The sequence below is a fragment of the Pteropus alecto genome, unplaced genomic scaffold, assembly GCF_000325575.1.
Source record: "Pteropus alecto unplaced genomic scaffold, ASM32557v1 scaffold25, whole genome shotgun sequence".
Lineage (NCBI taxonomy): Eukaryota > Metazoa > Chordata > Mammalia > Chiroptera > Pteropodidae > Pteropus > Pteropus alecto.
Window position 1 is genome coordinate 12,686,746 of NW_006441955.1, and position 8,030 is coordinate 12,694,775.

Consider the following 8,030-nt stretch of genomic DNA (forward strand, 5'->3'; position numbering starts at 1 on the left):
TTTCTTCCAGGTCTAGGAAAATCAACATCTTTGCTGCCTTCAATATTATAATTATCATCCTCACTTGATTCACAGTTCTTCACCCAGCTCCTTCTCTAAACAGCCTTATTAGGCTGGGTCAAAGGGTGGGATGAAGAAGCCTAGCATTCATGAGGATGCTGTGATTTCATTACTTAACCCTTCCTCTCCTTCATATGAAGAAATGACAGACTATATATATATGGAGAGAGAGAGAGAGAAAGAGAGATAGAGAGACAGAGAGACAGAGAGTTACAAAAATATAAAGACATAGCCACCCTCAAAAACAAAACACTACAAAAAACCATTTCCATGGACATTAAATTTAACAGATAAATGATAATGGAACAATAAATGGAGGCAGAATGTAGATTTTCTGGGCTGTGATTCTAGAAACAGGTAGAGATACTTGTAAATTTAACATCCCCTCAAAAGTCAAATGAAGCAATGAACACCCCACAAGAGACAGGGAGAGGGGCTACCATTATGTGAATCAAGTAAGTTGTTTTACTTGACCCACAGGAAGAGATTAAAAGAAGGTGGATCAGGGCCAGGGCTTGTAATAAGTGGTTTCAAGAAAAATTCATCCTAACTGGTCCTAGGCTAATATATATCTACTGGCTCAATGACCAAATTTTAAATAGTCCCAATATCACCACAGGAAGAAATATGATATAGGAGAAAAAGAAAACAGTAAAAGATACTAGAAAATTTAAATAATTTAAACTTTTTTTAAAATACAAATTTTGTTATAAAGATATAGAACTAAAATTCAAGACAACAAGAAGAAGAATACGTAGTTAAAACAAGCTAAGCTCTTTATTTTGTTCAGAAAGAAGATACAAATAGAAATGGAATAACTTTAATCTTTGTAAAAAAATAGTTATATATAAATGTTAAATACTAAAAAGTAAATACTAAAAGGATAGAAAATAGAATCTTTTGCTTTGAAACCAGCTTTTAAGAGAGAAAAGTATCACTTCTTCAACAGAGATTTTACATAATGACAGTGCGAAAGGTTGACAGTTTCTCTCTGCAAAAATAGTAAATATAAAACTGGATGAAATTGTCAAAAATAACAATTTCAGAACACTGGAAATAAAAGTAGGCAACAAATTGAGAAACATTTATTTGTGAAAAACTGTTAGAGCTTAGGGTAATAATAGCAAGATTCTCTGGTTTTCTTGCCTGGGGTTGCTACCCTCCTGTTCCCTGCCCCATCCGCAACCCATCAGGCAAAACTACAGCTTTACCAGTCTGGAGCTAGCAGTGAAAACCAGCAGCTTTGCTTCCAAAGAAGGATAGGGGTAGGGAGGTGGGAAGAACTCTATTTAGAGTGAGGGTAGGGAACAAAATCCCATAATTTCACCAGCTAATAGTGGCAGGCTCTGTAACAGAACAGAAGAAAGCTCACAGCTTTGTTAGCCTAAGGTTGTCCCAGTTGGAATGAGCAGTGGATCAGACATAAATTCAAAATTGTTAGAAACTTGAGCTAACACATATATAGAAGATTCTACCTAACAACAGCACAATATACATTTTTTTCAATTTCACATGGAACATTTTCTACCATAGATTATTTGCCAGTCCGCAAAATAAGTCTCAATAAATTTAAAAGAATCTAAATCATACAAAGTGTGCTTTCTGACTACAAAAAAAAAATTCGTATTAGAAATTAACAACAGAAAGAAACCTAGAAAAACCCCCAAATAGGAAATTAAACAGAGCATTTCCAAATAATCTTGGTCAAAGAAGAACTCACAAGGGAAAAATTTTAAATACTTTGAACCAAATGAAAATGAAACCACAATCTATCCTAATGATTGGGATGCTGCTAAAGCAGGTCTTACAAGAAGATTTATACTTTTAATGATATTACAAAGGAAAAAAGATCTAAAATCAGTAATCAAAGCAAATCAACCCTGAAGTAAGTAGAAGAAGGAAATAATAAAGATCAGAGAATAAATTAACGAAATAAAAAGCAGAAAAATAATAGGGAAAATGAATGAAGCTAAAAGTCAATTTTTTTCTAGGATCAATAAAATCGATAAACCTTTGACTATATTGAAAAAGAAAAAAATAAAGAAGCACACATTACTAAAATCAGAAATGAAATTGCAGTCTATGGCCATGCCAACCTGAACGTGCCCGATCTCATCTGATCTTGGAAGCTCAGCAGAGTTGGGCCTGGTTAGTACTCAGATGGTAGACCACCTTGGAATACCAGGCCAAATTCCTAGAAAGACACAAATGACCAATTCAAGATGTCAAGAAAATAATAAATAAATAAAAAGTTGTAAAGGAAAAAGTATGGTTAACAAAAAAAAAATCCAAATGTTAGAGATAAGTTAAATGTAGCAGAAATGATAATAAATGTAAATGGATTAAACAAATTTATGAAAAGACAAAATTTAAGGTTGGATTTTTTAAAGCTAAAAATCCACCTATATGTTGCTTGCAGAATTCGCACCTCAACAAAATGATAGAAAATGATTAAACATAAAGGTACATAGAAGTACGTTTGTACTGCAAATATAAAAATCAAAATCAAGCTGGTATACAAAAAATCAAAAGCAAGCTGATATACAAATATTAATATCAGATAATACGTAGACTCTGAGTGAAGAATTTAATAGTAACATGAAGATCAATGCACCATATGAAGAATCTACCAAAAAAATGTTAACTATTATGATCTTGTTTATATTTTGTGCTTGTTTAGGAAATCTTGCACTACCTCTCTATTGTAAAACTATTTTTCTAAATTTTCTTTTAATAATTCTGTTTTGTTTCTATAATTAAAGCTTCAATATATAGAGACCTTATTTTTTTTTAACTGTGAGAAGAACTAAGTTGATTACTTTTAAAATTTTAAAAAACATTTGCACCATTAATTGAATAATTCATTATCATAAATTGCATTTATTGTCAATTCATTCTTTATCATATTCAGAAGTCTGATATATGACTAGATCTATATACAGTAGCTCTATTCAGTTTTATTTGTATATTTGCATATTTCCAAACCCACACTATACTGTCTTAATGAATCTAACATTGTGTCTCTTTTGTTTAACTGGCAATGGCATAGCTCAGGGTATGTTTTAAATATTTATTACATTTATTGAATAGTTTTTTCACTCGTTTGTTTTTGTTTTATTTTAAAAGTAAATTTGGCACTGTTATCATCTTAAAAAGAACCAGGGATCCTGAGAGAATGACTGATCTCAGGCTGGACAGAGAAGGTTCAAGTTGAGCCTGAAATATCTTGTTATCTTACAGAGGAAAATAATACTTAAAAATAATAGAACATGTCAAAAGAACACGGGAGCCAACTTAATCTAGGAGAATATGCACATCAAATAAATAATAGTATTAACCCCAATGACTAAAAAATATTATAACCCCAATGACTAAAAAAATAATTCAAGTCTATGCTAATATAAATAAATACATTGATAAATAAATAGAAGAGAAAGAGGACAGTTTTCTAATAGTAGAATGCCAACAAATGTAAAATAAATGATGAAGTTAGACAACCACTATTTGGCAAGTATTGCAGCAATAACTAACTAAAGCAAAAAATATCAACAAATGCTAAAACTAACAGGTAAAACTTCAACAAGGGACAGAGTATTTACATGGCTTCAAAGTACCTCCCCAAAATACTTATTAACTACAAAGGGAAATTGCAAAGGGGAAAATAGTAACCTTACAGTGGAGAAACCTAGCAAATACCATCTTATTCAAGTGATCAAGGTTAACATCACCGGTAATGGAACATACTGATGTCTGTGCTTCTTGATATGATGCACTGCAAAAGACATAACATTATTTATCTGGTGATTCTACCAAAGATGCAAAATCCGAGTTTAATCATGAAGGAACATCAGGTAAACTTTATTGAAATATATCATACAAAATAATTAGCCTATGCTCTTCAAAAATGTCAAGATCATGGAAGACTAAGAGATTCAAGAACTGTTCCAGATTGAAGGAGATTAAAGAGATGTGATAACGCAATGTGTAATACTGGATTGGAGATTTTTAAATTATTTTTCTCTTACTATTTAGGACATTATTAAGATAATGAGCAAATGTTGAATAATGTCTATAAGTTAGATAATAATGTTGTCTCAGTGTTCACTTCCAGATTTTGACAGTTGTATGATAGTTATGTAAGAGAATGTCCTTGTTCTTAGGAATTATACACTGAAGTATTTAGAGGTAAAATGGCAGCATGTCTGCAACTTACTCTCAAATATGTATGTGAAAGCAAGTGTGAAAAATGTTAAAATTTGGGGAATTTGGATGAAGATCACCCAGGAGTTCTTTGTATAACTTTTGAAACTTTTCTATAAGTTTGAAATTAGTGCCAAATGAAAAGTTATCAAAAACTACTGCACTTTCTTCCTTAAAAATCATCGACTTTTTAAAAAACTTGAGGCTTAATTATGTTTTTTTAAATTACTCTTTGGGACCTTAACAGTGCTATTCAATTTATATTGTTGGCATCAATTTGTACTAGAGTTCTAAGAAGATAAGGTGAACTAAAAAAAATTAGCCTTGAAGTTTACAAAACAACTATGGTACAAATAATTGCATAAATATAGTTAAGTGATTCATTCCCGCAGCAACACGTATATTTCACAAAGTCTCACTGATGTGCAGACTGCATTACATTCCTTCTTTATGAAAATACAGATGCAAACTCACTTCTTTCTGAATGTCCTTTCTGTCTCACAATAGAGCTACATCTACAGGAAGCCATTAAGGGTCCACCCAACTGACTAGTTCTTTCACTGTGTGTTTCTGTCAAGGGATCGGAATTTTAGAGGGAGGTGGTAGAGGTGGCGGGCTTTATTTTCCCTAGTTTTCTAAAAAACTTTCCATCTTAAAAAGCAATAAAGTCAGCTGCAGAAGCAGGGCACATTTTCAAACCTTCTGTTCATTACAGAGATAGGCATCTAAGGAACTTCGAGCCATGTTCTAGATGACTTTTTTGAAATTTGAACAAAAAGGAGTTTGTTACAGAGCTCACCAGGGCAGTTCTGAAAGCTTCATTAATTCCAATAATAATTTCCAATTAATTCATTAGTCACTTCCTCATATTCTGAAATCATGTGTTTTGAAAGCAGCTACTTTTAACCTTAGGTGAAATTTAAAATACTATAATTTTTAAGATGTACAAATCACTAGTTATAAAAACAGTCATGGGGATGTAAAATACAGAATAGGGAATATAGTCAGTAATATTGTAATAACTATGTATGGTGTCAGATGGGTACTAGACTTATCAGGGCGATCACTTCATAAATTATATAAATGTCTAATCATTATGTTGTACACTTGAAACTAATATAATATCTTATGTCAACCATAATTAAAAAATTTTTTTAATTATAAAATAAATAAAATGCTATGATTTTAACTGATGCAAACTAAGCTAACCTTTAGCCATCTATAAAAATGCAAAACAGAAGTCTGGGCCCAGGTCTGAGATGAGTAGTTTGCAATAATACTCTTCGTTTGTGCAATCTTTGGAATGAGGAGTCTTGACACCCCCTGGGGATATTAAAGATCTAGTGATAAATAGAATCAGAACAGGTGCTTCTCCTGGCTGGGGGCCCGAGGCATGATAACAGAGGGGATATCAATAAGGCCATAATGGGAAGACTTCCAAAATTCTCCAGCTCAACCCATCCAATGTAATTATAGCTCCTTGGTGAGGGGGTGGGGAGAGGAGAATTTGTGGTGTTGGGGTTGGGAAGGAAAGCTTGTTCAAGAACCTTTCCTTGTGGTATCATTGACCTTGTTAACCTCTGGGGTTACTGGTGGTCCCCCAACCTGTGTCTGAGGTGTATCTAGGCCCTAGAGCGCTGCCTCCCTGCTCAGACCTGACCCTTAGCCATGGCTGTTAACACTCTCAAAGCTATTCTTGAAGCAGCTGGTACTGACATTTCTTTTTCTCCCATCAGCCCACAGTCTTTAGCTCTTACATGCAGGTGTCTCTTCATTTTTAGAAAACTGGAAATACCTCAGCCCACAGACTAATAAATCGAGGAATGAGTCTCTGTTCTATAAAAGGATTTCTCAGAAAATCCTTCTGAAAACTGAGCTTTCCTGATAAGCAGAGGCAGATTTACCGTGAAGCTGACCAAGCTCAAGCTACAAGGTCTCTCTCATTTACAGAGGGCTTCCAAGGCCCTGGGAGGATCCCTAACAATGCGTCTATATGTGGTCACATATTTTTTTCAAATTTGCAAAAGCACAATATTTTAACTGCTATTGTCTCTTTTTATTGCAAGTAGCGCCCCCTCCATACCACTTCCCCTTGTGTTGGTGGTTTAGGGATGTCTAACAGCAATTTTAAGATCCAGGTAAAGAAGGAATGAGTTGGATCTAAACCCATTTAGTCTAGGTTTAGTGGAACATTTTTACGTGACTCAGATTCACTTTGGTGTATAGTCTAGGTATTACTAGATATCCTGGTGTAGAAATGACTCTCAGTAACATCCCTGCCAACCACATGCTAACCCCCCCCACCCGCAGACTTATGAGAGGAAGGGGCAATGCTCATAGTATGTGAATAATGGAGGATAAAACATGCTAGAAGAAAGACTGCTGGAAGAGACATATATATGCAAATATCTTCCTTAGGTAAATGGTAACATCCTCCACACAAGTTTCTCCACTTTGCCAATTTTTAAGAAAATAAAACCAAATGATGCACTTGAACCTAATTGTGTAGAATTGCACCATATAAAAACTATTCCAAAGTGACTTTAAAGCATAATTATTTGACTGCTTAATTACTTTGGAAGACACCAGAAAACTGTGATGATTTTGAAAACTGGTCAATTAAAGAATAAAAAATTTATTCCACCATTTCTAAAATAAATGTACTTTAAATATTCAAATATATGTGTATTAATTGTGCAAACTATTGATGAGAAGTTTCTCTTCATAGAAGTATTTCAGCTATTAAAATGATAGAAGAAATGATAGAATCAGAGGATCACCACTTTGCAATCCCTAATAAATTCCTCCATGTAGGAATGATCATCAAAACTACTAACATCACAAAAAGGAGACAGTTAGTTATCTGAGTCACAAGGGTAGTAGACACCGCCATCTATAAAGCCATCTTGCCAAAAAAAAAAAAATTCAAACTGATTCCAATCAAGCCTCTTTATCAGTCACAGAAACAAAGGAGAGAAGCATGTTATAGGACACAATGGGGAATGCAATTGGCGAACTCCAGACCTTGAGGCATTCTACGGGGAAAAAAATCTAGTTTCTTAGACAAATAAATGGCAAGGAATAAAAGAAGCAATGAAAAGGAGAATGCATAAATTAAAGAAAATTGAAGAGACATAATCAATTTTAATGTATGTTATTTGGGTTCTGATCCTAATTGTCAAAACATTTTTAGGACTATAGGGGAATGCAGTGGTTACTGAATGAATATTTGATAAAGTTATGAAGGTAATTTTCTTAAAACTAAAATATTTAAATTTAAAAAATGAGTTACTTGCTCATTTTTTAGATGCATTAATGATACTGTGGGGTTTTTTTGCTCTTTATATCTTAGACATACATTCTGAAATATTTATAAACAAAATACAATAATGTCTGAGATTTGTTCTAAAATAACTTAATGGGAGGAGGAAGGGGGCCAGGAATACAGATGCAACAAGGTTGGCCTTGTGCTGATAATTATGGAATCCAAATGGTGGGTACATGGGAGGTTGTATTATTCTCTCTATGAATATATTTGAAAACCTCCATACAACAAAAATTTGTAAAGTCTTAAAAAAATCTACTCTCTTAAACACTATATTAGTCTCATCTGTCATCAATATATCAACCCACAAATATAGATTGGTTAATTTTTTCTCAGTTTTAAAAAGTAAAATTTATCAATATTTTTAATATATCCAAACCACTCCTCACAAAATATAACAATTTTCCCCCTCTCTACTTTGGTTCATTGAGCATGATTTGCTCTC